The sequence below is a fragment of the Ovis canadensis genome, chromosome 1, assembly GCF_042477335.2.
Source record: "Ovis canadensis isolate MfBH-ARS-UI-01 breed Bighorn chromosome 1, ARS-UI_OviCan_v2, whole genome shotgun sequence".
NCBI classification, from domain to species: domain Eukaryota; kingdom Metazoa; phylum Chordata; class Mammalia; order Artiodactyla; family Bovidae; genus Ovis; species Ovis canadensis.
The window spans coordinates 71,165,219-71,177,570 of NC_091245.1; positions in this window are offsets into that span (position 1 = coordinate 71,165,219).

The following is a 12,352-nucleotide window of genomic DNA, read 5'->3' on the forward strand; positions in this document are numbered from 1 at the left end:
TTGGGAATGTAAATTGGTGCAGCTACTATGTTCAAGGGAGAATAATGTGGAAGTTCCTTAAAAAACTAAAAGTAGAGTTGTCATATGATCCAGCAATCCCACTCCTTGGATTTCCTGATAAAACTCTAATTTGAAAAGATATATGCACCCCAATGTTCATAGCAGTATTATTTATAATAACTGAGAAAAATGGAAGCAACCTAAATGTCCATCAACAGATGAATGGATAAAGAAGATGTGGTATATATACATGATGAAATATTACTGGGTCATTAAAAAAAAATGTGAAATAATGCCATTTGCAGTATCATGGATGGACCTAGACATTATCATACTAAGTGAAGCAAGTCATAAAAAGACAAATACTGTATGATATCACTTACATGTAATCTAAAATATGGTACAAGTGAACTTATTTATGAAACAGAAACAGACTCACAGACTTAGAAAACAAACTTATGGTTACCAAGGGCATAGGGTAGGATAAAATAGTTTTGGATTAGCAGATATACTGTATGTAACATAGATAAACAATAAGGTCCCACTGTATAGCACAAGGAAATATATTCAATATCCTGTAATAAACCATAATGGAAAAGAATATGAAAGAGAATATATATATTTGTATAACTGAATCACTTTTCTGTACAGCAGAAATGAATACACCATTGTAAATCAGCTGTACTTCAGTTTAAAAAAATAGTCATGTCAGCAGTATATACAAGCTGTCTTGAGTCTACATTAATGCTCCTGAAATTTGTCAAAATAATCTGCAAGGACCTCGATTGTCTTGATAGTCCATAAAAAAAATTTCGCTGGTGCATGATTCTGTATATTTAGTATATAATGACATACTAGTCAGACTTGGCAAGCAGGAAATGACAAAAACTTTTGAAACTCTAGTGAGATACATACTTGCCAGAGAGTGAAAGATAAGTCTGTAAAGATTCAGACACCTGCCTCATCACTGACATCTTTGAGATTCTGGTGGTCTAGGAATTGATGAAACAACCCTTCTAAGTAAAGAGCAAGTTATTACACCAGGTACTCCATACTAGAGGACACAACACTTGATGGATCCATTTGAATTTTGGAAACAGTATATACTGCCCCAAACCATTTATTTTGAAATTCAGAAGGCTGTCAGATTTGAGTGAGGAAGATTCTACAGTAGGTCCAGGCTGCAATGCAAGTTGCCCTGCTCCTCAGGTCATATAATTTGGCAGATCCCTTGGTAGTAGAGGATCCATGGTAGATAAAAACATTAAGAGGAATCTCTCACAAGCTTTAATGAGAGAGCTATAGCACAAATCCCTAGGGTTCTGGAGCAAGGTCATACTTTTTGCAGCAGAGAATTATATGCTTTTTGAAAAGCATCTCCTGACATGCTATTGAGTACATGTGCATGAGACATCAAGTAACTGCTACAAGAGCTTCCATTATGAGCTAATTTAGTAGCAATCTATTAAACAATGAAAGTGATAGTTCAGAGACCAAACTTGGGGAGTTTGGAAGGTACAAATAGGGTACATGAAAAAGGGAGCTAGACCCCCATATCACCATCTCTATTACAGTAAGATGTCTCCTTTAGCTCACACCTTCCAGGCTTTATTGGGGGGATGATCTATAAGATGGCTGATGGAGGAAGGAAAAGCTTAGACTTGGATTAAAGAGGAATTGACTCCATATGTTGCATGAACCAAAATATGGAATGATGCTAAACTATAGCAGTGTTGGGGGGAAGTCTTCTAAGTGGACAGAACTGTGAGATGACCATAACACTTTTAAGTTAGAAATAAATAATAAAAAAGATACATAGAAAAATCCCTGTATGTTTGAAAGTAAGAAACACATTTCTGATTAACTCATAAGTCAAAAAAGGAATAATGGAAAAATTGTAAATGTTTTGAACTGAACTATAGCATAGTACTATGTTTCAAAGCTTGTGTGACTACAGCTAAAACAGTATTTAGAGAAGTCTATTATAGTTACCAATAGATACATTTTTTAAAAAAGATAGACTAAAAGTGAATTAGTTAAACATCTATCTAGAAGTTTTAAAATGAGCAAAATTAGTATAAAAAAGATAATTGTATGAAAAATGAATGAAATAAAAAGCAAGTATAAAATAGAATATAAAAAGCCAAAAGTTGTTTTTTCAAAAGACTAGTATAATTGAGAAATATCTGGTGAGCTGATCAAATGAAAAAGAAGCCAGTAATTAGCAATAATTGTAATGAAAGAGCGTATGTACCTACACATGCTGCAGACATTAAAAATTTAATGAGGATATTAAAACTAAGAACAATTTTAAATTTGCTTTAAGCATAATCTAAAAGTAGAAATTCTTAGAAAAATAACATAAATTTATCAAAACTTCCATAAGATACCAACACTTCACAAAGTATAAGAAACAGATATTATAAACTAGCCTTATTTATAAACATAGATGCTAAATCCTAAAAACTAAGCAAACTGCATTTCTGCCTTGGGTCAAAATGCAATAACAAGGACTAGATGTATCCTCCTGCCTGAAATAATCAAAAGACTAGTAAAATACATGAAACAACAGTTGGGGTTTTGTTTCTTTTTACTTTTATTTGCTCTTATTTCATGCTGAATTTATTTCTAGTTCATAAACTTTTGTCTCTTCAATTTATCTGAGATATCTTTTTCTTCTATGCAGCCTCCTCTTCTGGTTTAGGACCAATTTATTATCTTTCCACAAGAACAAATTGTGGAAAATTTGTGGCAGAGATGCTCATGCATGGGTTAATCCAATGCTAGCATTGCAGTGCATCTTGGGGGATTTTTTTCACCTGGATGTATTCAATGACCAGAAAACCTACATCTAAACCTGTAAGTTAAACATTTCTCTTTGCATGTTTAAGCATGTGTAGCACTCTTTTTGCGCCACTGACTCTGTGTCTAGCTCTATCCACTTATTTAGCCAACTGGCTTTTCCAGTAGTCATGTATGGATGTAAGAGTTGAACCGTAAAGAAGGCTGAGCACCAAAGAACTGATGTTTTTGAACTGTGGTGCTAGGGAGATCAAGCCAGTCAATCCTAAAGGACATCAACCAAGAATATTCACTGGAAGGACTGATGCTAAAGTTGAACCTGCAATACTTTGGCCACCTGATGTGAAAAGCCAACTCATTGGAAAAGCCCCTAATGCTGGGAAAGATTGAAGGCAGGAAGAGAAAGGGATGACAGAGGATAAGATGATTGGATGGCATCACTGACTCAAAAGACATGAAGCAAATTCCAGGAGACGAAGGACAGAAAATCCCTGTGTGCTGCAATCCATGGGGTCACAAAGGGTCGGACTTGACTTATCGACTGAACTGAACCATTGTAACAGAATGGCATACCTTGCTTCTGTAGAGTGGCATCTTTCGGATACTTGGTGGCTTTTTGGACATGCGGACTATTGATGACCTGAGTAATTTTGTCAGTGTTCTTAAAGTTTGGACACAAAGACTCAAACCTCTTTATTTGCATGATTTTGTGGAGTTTTTTTGGCTCAAGTAAATAGTGAACCATTTTCAGAAATCACCTTAAACTGATTAAAGGAGGAGCATGAAATGACACTTTTCAAGACACTGGATTTCAGGCAACAATGGACAGTGATTCCTCATAGGGGAAAAAGACCCAGTAAACCCTCCATTTCCACCAGCTTATTACCTGGAGAGTTTCTAGGCAGTGCACAAGGAGCCCTGGGGAATCAAAGCAGAAGTTATCGGTTATCCTGAATTGAAGGGACAGGATAGGAATCAGGAGAGTCTTCGAAGCTAGAGTTAACGGGGAAGAGTACTAGAGAGGAGGGAGCTGCACAGAGACAGCTCTTGAAATCTACAAACAGTTCCCATCAAGTTTACTAGTGAGTAATGATCGGTGAATGTATATGAGAAAACTACACAAATCCAAGGAAAGAACCACCTGAACTAATTGGAGAGAGCGCAGACAAATCTGAGAATAATTTCTCTTCCCACGAGTGAGGGTGGAAAATCTCATCATTTTCAGGGCATCAGGTTGAATTCTCAAAAGTTTTGCTTCAGTAGTGGAGAAGTAAATCCTAGACTAAATGCTGCCCTGGTACCACACAGATACTAAAATTGAGACCTTAAAGAATAAAAATTGTTTCTGAATAGCTTAATCATGTTAAAAAACAAATATCAAGAATAAACAGTATTTATAGGAATAAACAATAGTCATTCAATAAAGTAAAAAAGAAGTAAACAGAACTGGACCTGAAAAATACAATGTTAGAACTGAAAATTTTAATAGCTTCAAAAACAGATCAGCAAACTCCTTTGAAATTAGTTACAAGAAGAAAGTGAAGGTCGCTCAGTTGTGTCTGACTCTTTGCAACCCCATGGACTGTACAGTTCTTGGAATTCTCCAGGCCAGAATACTGGAGTAGCCTTTTCCTTCTCCAGGGGATCTTTCCAACCCAGGGAACAAGAAGAAAGAGTGAGGTAAAAAAGAGTGAAGAAAGCCTACATGAATTGTGTGATAATCTCAAGCAAATGAAAATAAACATCATTGAGTTTCAGAAGGAGAAGAGAGCCAGAAAGGGGCAGAAAGTTAATTCAAAATCTAATGGCTGAAAACTTCCCAAATTTTGAGAAAGATCTAGACATCCAGGTACATGAAGCTTGAAGAACCAAAAGCAAGATCAACTCAAAGAATGTTACCAAAAAAAAAACAAAAAACAAAGGAGAATTTTGAAAGCAGTATGAGAAAACCAACTCCTTATATACTAGGGAACCACCATAAGGATATCAGCAGATGTCTCCACAGAAACCTAGCAGACCAGAAGGGAGAAGGATGATATATTCAAAGTACTGAAAGAAAAACAAAAAAAACAATACTATACTCAGCAAAACTGTCCTTCAGAAGACATACAGATGGACAGTAGATGCATGAAAAAAAATGTTCAACATTGCTCATTATTAGAGAGATGGAAATCAAAACTACAATGAGGTATTACCTCACACCAGTCAGAATAGCCATCATAATAAAATTTACAAACAATAAATGCTAGAGAGGACGTGGAGAAAATGGAACACTCTTGCACAACAATACAACTTGAAAGTTGGTAGGAATGTAAATCGATACATCCACTTTGGAGAACAGTATGGAGACTTCTTTAAAAACTAGGAATAAAACCACCATATGACCCAACTATTTCACTACTGGGCAGCTACCCTGAGAAAGCCATAATTCAAAGTGACACATGTACCCAAATATTCATGGCAGCACTATTTACAATAATTAGGACATGGAAGCAATCTAGATGTCCATCAACAGATGAATGGATAAAGAAGTTGTGGTATAGATACACAATGGAATATTACTCAGCCATAAAAGGAACAGATTTGAGTCAATTCTAATGAGATGGATGAACCTAGAGCCTGTTATAGGGAGTGAAGTAAGTCAGAAAGAGAAAAACAAATGTCATATTAATGCATATATATAGGATCTAGAAAAATGGTACTAATGAACCTATTTGCAGGGTAGCAATAGAGACACAGACATTGAGAACAGAATTGTGGACACAGTGGGAAAGGAGAAGGTGGGACGAATTGAGAGTAGCATTGAAATGTATACGTTACCATATGTAAAACAGATAGTGGGGATTTGCTATATGATGCAGAGAGCTCAACCCAGTGCTCTCTGACAACCTAAACGGGTGGATGGGTTGGGGAATGGGAAGTGAGTATAAGAGGGAGGGGACATATGTATAGCCATGGCTGATTCATGTTGATGTATAGCAGGGATCAGTACACATTGTAAAGCAGTTATCCTCCAATTTAAAAAACAAAAACAAAAACCTGTTCTTCAGAAAAGAAGGCGACATAAAGATTTCCCCAGACAAAATCTGAGAGAGTTCTTCACCACTGCCTTACAAGAAATGCTGAAGGAAGTTCTTCAAGTTGAAACAAAAGGCTACTAATTAGTAACATGAAAACTTACTAAAAGGAAAAGTAAATATGTAGTCAAATTCAGAATAATACTGTAATGATGGTGCTTTTAACTTTAGGTATAAAAGTTAAAAGACAATAGTATTAAAAAGAATTATAGCTGCAATAACTTGTTAATGGATTACTATATAAACTAAAGTGTGACATCAATGGCATGAAATATGAGAGAAGTAAGTGTAGAGTTTTTGTATATGACTGTAAGTAAGTTATTGCCTCACAATAGACTGTTCTAACTATAAGATGTTTTATGTAACCCTTGTGGTAACCACAAAGAAAAATCTCTAGTAGGTTCACAAAAGATAAAGAGAAAAAGCTTAAAGTACAGCACTATTTTTTTTTTTTTTTGCTATTAAAAAAAAAAAAAGCAAAGGAAGACCAGAGGGGAACAAAGGAAGCAATTAACAAAAGGGTAATATTTCTTGCCTTGGCTTTTGTTGTCAAATCCAAATAATCATTGCCAAGACCAGTGTCAAGAAGCATTTCTCTATGTTGTCTTCCAGGAATTTTATGATTTCAAGACTTTTAAATCTTTTAACCATTATGAGTTAAGATTTGTGTATGGTGTAAGATGGGGCTCCAGTTTCATTCTTTATCATGTGAATATCTGGATTTCCCAACACTATTTTTTGAAGATACTCTTTTCCTCATTGTGTATTCTTAGTGCCTTTGTTGAAAACTAACTGACCATATATGAATGAGTTTCTATCTGGGCTCATTATACTGTTCCAGAATTATGTGTCTGTTTTTAGGCCAGTCCTGTACTGTTTTGATTTCTATAGCTTTATAATGTAGTTTGAAATCAGAAGGTGAGATGCTTTCAGCTTTGCTCTCCTTGCTTAAGATTACTTTGGCTCTTTGGAATCGTTTGTGGGTCCATTTAAATTTGGGGATTGTTTTTCCTATTTCTGCAAAAGTGCAATTGGAATTTTAATAGGGATTGCATTGAATCTGTAGATCACTTTGGGCAGTAAGGACATTTTCACAGTACTAATTTTTCCAGTCACAAGCTGGAATATCTTTCCTTTTATTTGTGCCTTTTTCGATTTCTTTCATCAGTGTTTTGCAGTTTTCAGTGTATAGATCTTTCACTTTCCTGGTCAGATTTATCCCTAAGCATTTTATTCTTTTTGGTGCTATTATAAATAAGTTCCCTTAATTTCTTTTTCAGAGAGTTTCTCTTATTACCTGCCTCGTCAGCTTCTCAGGTTAGGCTAATTAGAAGCCTGATCTTCAGGCTGCAGCTGGGAAAGTCAGGATTTTAGATATGCAGTTTAGGTTCTTTCAGGGCAAAATCAGGAGCTGGTTGTTTTTGCCTAACTAATCTGTGATGAGCCAGAGGGAATATCCACTAGAAGTTCTTGTGAACCCATATAGAACTACGCATTTGTTCTCTGTGGTCCCCGAGAACTTGTGAATGCTAAACACCATCCTGTCCCACAGGTAGGTGATCTAGGAGCCATTTCCTCAGCTGGCAGACATAGAAAGTAGACTGCTAGATATTTTTCCAGATTCTGTTAAGGAGAAGCTACAGACTTGGTTTCATTGCTGGGCTTAATGGGTTTGGGGTGGGGAGGTGCCGGAAGTTCCCACGCACCCTTTCAGTCTCGCAGATGGCTACTAAGTGCAAGCCCCATTAGCTCCCAGGTGCAAGCTAATCCGAAGCCTGCCCCTCAACCCTTGGAAAGCAATTGGGAAAGTATGCAGTCAAAGCTCTTCCAGGGAGAAATTGTTTTTGCCTGTTTCCTCGGTGCTGAGCCTAGGGGTAATAACTATGAGAAATGCTTGCATTTCTGTATAAAACTGCCTATTGGTTTAACATAGTCCCATGACATTTGTGAATGCTGAGCCCTTTTGGCTCTCAGAGCTGACTGATTTGGGAGCCAGTTCCTCAGGTGGCAGCTGTAAAAGTTGGGATGTTAGATATGTGGACGAGCTCCTTCCAGGGAATAGCTGGGGACTTGGTTTTGCTCTTGGAGTAAGCTAGGGGCAGAAGGAAGGAGATGTGCCCTAAAGGTCTTTCAGGCTCCTGAGAATTTCCCTCCCAGATGCAGTCTGATTAAAAGCCAGACCCTTGGACAGCAGCTGGGAGAGATGAAGTTTAACCCTTCTGGAGAAAGACTAGGTGCTGGGTGTTTTGCCTGCTCCCTCTGAATTGAGCCCAGGGGGACAGCTGTGGCAATGAGGATTATTCTTGAGTCCTAAGGTCTAAATGAATTTTGTCTTCATAGGTTTAGGACTTTCCTGGGACCTGTGACATTTTTCTTTTTTCCAGTTTCTCCTTTTTGGAATGGGAACGTTTATCCTATGCCTGTCCCACTATTGTATTTTAAAACCACCTAACTTGTCTGGTTTCATAAGTTTGCTGCTAGATGGGAATTATGCCTTAGGATGTATCATAGCTTAAGATTCCTACTTATCTGATTTAGATGTTAGTTAGATGAGACTTGGATGATGGAGTTGGTAATGGGATGGGTTGAGACTTTTGAGGCTGTTGATATGGGGTGAATTTTCAAGAAGGAAATTAATTTTGGGGGGCAAGGGCAGAGAGCAGAATATTATGCACTGAATTATATTCTCCCAAAATTCATAGGTTAATGCTCTAACTCCAATATAACTGTATTTAGAGATAGGGCCTTTAAGGAGCGTAAGATGCTCATCCAGTAGGACTAGTGTATCCTTGTAAGATGAAGAGATACCAGGAGTGCACACAGATAGAAAAAAGGCCATCTGAGGATACCACACAATGACAGCCATCTGGATTTCCAGCCTCCAGAATTGTGAGAAAATAAATTTCTGTTGTTTAAGCCACCAACTCTGTGGTTTTTTGTTATGACAGTTAATTAATATGGTAGCTGATTAGTACAGATGGAAATAGGAGTGACTACTATTAGATACAGGGTTTCTTTTTGGAAAAAATGAAATGTTCTAAAAATGATTGTGATAATGGTTCTAATATATACACTCTTAAAAACAGGTGATATGAATTATGTCTCAACAAAGCATTTTTTAAAAGTCAGTAAAATTCATCATATTAACAAAGTAAAAAATTTAAAAACATCATCAACAGACACACAAAGCTTTTGACAAAAATCTAACCTCCATTTCTAACTAGAAAAAAACTCTAGGAGAAAGTATTTTCAAATCATATATTTAACAGGAGATTAATATCCAGCATATAGGAAGAACTTTTAAAACTCACAGCAACAACTATGATAATCATGCAATTTAAAAATGGGCAAAGGACTTGTGAGTAGATATTTCTCCAGAAAAGATATACAAATGGCCAACAAGCACATGAAAAGATGCTAATCATTAGAATAATGCAGGTCAAAATCACAGAGATATCAATTCACATCCATTAGGATGGCTATTACTGAAAACAAACAGTAGAAAATAACAAGTGTTAGTGAGGATGTAAAGAAGTTAGAAACCTTGTGTGTTAGTGAAGTGAATGTAAATGGAATGGAAAATAGTATGGCAGTTCCTCAAAAAATTAAAGCTAGAGTTACTCTATTATCCAGCAATTCCACTTCTGAGTATATATCAAGAAGAATTGAAAGCAGAGATTTGAAGAGTTATATGTACACCAGTGTTCCTAACAGCATTATTCACAATAGCCAAAAGATGGAAACAGCCCAAGTGTCCATTGATGGATAACTGGATAAAGAAAATGTAATATATGCATACAAAAATGGAATAATTTGAGCCTTAATAAGGAAGGAAGTTCTGATTTATGCTACAGTTGGATGAACCTAGAATCTTTATGCTAAGTGAAATAAGCCAGATATAAAAGGACAAATATTGTATGATTTCATTTATATGTGTTACTTAGGCAAATTCATGCAAATGATGATTCTTGTGAGCTGGAAGAAGGGAATGGAGATTTATTGTTTAATAGCCACAGAGTTTTAGGTTAGGATGATGAAAAAATTCTGGAGATGGATAGTGGCTATGGTTGCACAAGAATGTGAATATACCTAAAGCCACTAAACTAGATACTTCAAATGTTGAACTGTATACTTCAAAATGGCTAAAATGGGAAAAATTTTTTTTGTTATGTATACCTTACTACAATAAAAAAGAAACTTTCAGCAGTCTAAGAATAGAAGATTAACTTAATCTGACAAAGTACATCTATGAGAAACCTATAACTAAAACCAAACTTAATGGCAGAAGACTGAATGATATCCTCCTAAGATTATAAATAAGGTAAAGATCTCCACTCTCACCATTTCTTTTCCACTGTTCGTTTTTGTACTTATTTATTTACTTGGCTGTGTCGGGTCTTAGTTGCGGCACGTGGGGTCTTTGTGGCATCATGTTTTGTTGTGGCGCCAATGCTTAGTGGTTGCAGCGCATGGACTCCAGAGTGCATGGGGTAAAGTACTTGCAACATGCAGGCCAGGTCACTTCACAGCATGTGGGATCCTAGTTCCCCAGTCAGGGATCTAATCCACTGGACTACCAAGGAAGTCCCTCTTTTCAACTTTTAATGGGGGTTTCAGATGGTGCAATATGGAGCAGAAATAAAGGCTTCCAGAGTTGAAGGGATGACAATCCCAATCAAAATCACAGCAGGATTTTTTTTTTCTTTTTAGAAATTCACAAACTTTATGTTCAAAACAAGGAAAGCTAAAAATGTGTTATTTAGGTAAGCATAGCCAATAGCTATAAAGAAAAGCAAGAGAATGTTTAACACAAAAATCAGGATAGTGGTTATCTCTGGAAGTAGTGAAGGAATTTAACTAGGGAGGAGCATGCAGAGAATTTGGGGGATATAGGATGACCTGGATAGTGGGTAAACACATTAGTCACTTTATTATTATTTAAACTACACATGAAAATTTCCATATAATTTTACGTTACACTGTGTATCCTAGCCTATTTTTTAAAAGTCACATTCCTCAAAAGTCTTCAAATTAAAGGAATATAAGGCAAGTAACAGGATTTAAAGAGGCTTCAGATAGGGCTTCCCAGTGGCTTAGATGGTAAAGAATTTGCCTGCAACATGGGAAACCCAGGTTTGGTCCCTGGGTTGGAAAGTTCTCCTGGAGAAGGGAATGGCAACCCACTCCAGTATTCTTGCCTGGAGAATCCCTTTGACAGATGAGCTTGGCGAGCTATAGTCCATAGAGTTGTACATGACTGAGTGACTAACACACACACCCATGATAGGGGCACATTAACATTATACAACCAGGGAGTTCAGAGGAAACACACACACACACACACACAAGATAGGGGCACATTAACATTATACAACCAGGGAGTTCAGAGGAAAAGGAAGAGAGATCAAGGATCTCTTGGAGAAAATAGAAATGAGAAATTCAAATTGAACTGAGAAATTCCAAAATCAAATCCTCTGTCCAAATAATATGGCATCCAATTTGAAAAGACAGTGAAAAGGAAGGCTTCTAGGTAGCATTGCTCAACTGAGTGAACTGGAGCAATGCTTGGGTCTGCACCAGCCTTGTAGATTTAAATTCTAGCTTCTTTCCCCAAAGAGAATTGTTTGTGAAATAAGGGGCACCACTGTGAATTTGATTGAATATAGGACCCAATGTTAAGATCCTACATAGTAAATGGACATGAGTTTGAGCAAACTCCAGAGATAGTGAAGGACAGGGAAGCCTGGTGTGCTGCTTGCTGTTCATGGTGTTGCAAAGAGTCGGACACGACTTAGCGACCAAACAGCAACGTCGTAAAAAAATCATGTTTATTTGATTTTTGCATTACTTTTCTATTGCCCCAAATTTAGAGGTTTAAAACAATGTCCATTTATCATCTCATATTTCTGCAGGTAAGGTTCTTGGCTCAGGACCTTATGGTCAAAATTCAGGTGTTGATAGGGCTTGTGACCCTTTGTGGAGGCTTTGGGGAGGAATTTACTTCCCAGGCTTCTTCAGGTTGTCAGAATTTAGTTCCTTGTGGGTCTAGGACTAAATCTGTTTTCTTGATCTATGTCTCTCTTTATCTCCAAGCCAGCAACTGGGAGTCAGATCCTCCTGATGCTTCAAAGTGATGTCCTCTTCTACCTTTTTTCCCTGCAGCATCTGGTGAATATTCTCTGCCTTTAATAGTTTGTATGGTTAGGTTAGATCTGCCTAGGTAATTGTGGATACTTTTTGTAAGGTCACCCTTTTGTAAGGTCAACTAATAACCTTAATTGCATCTGCAAAGTCCCTTCTCTGCAGTACTTAGAGTAGTGTTTGATCGAATAACCAGGGGCAGGAATCTTACAGTAGGGGGGACATCGTTAGAATCCTGCCTGTCACAGTTATCATCTATGGCAAGAAACATTTCAGTAATTGAGCATTACTGTTCTCACGGCACTGTACTGGGACATGAAGATTTTAAATGT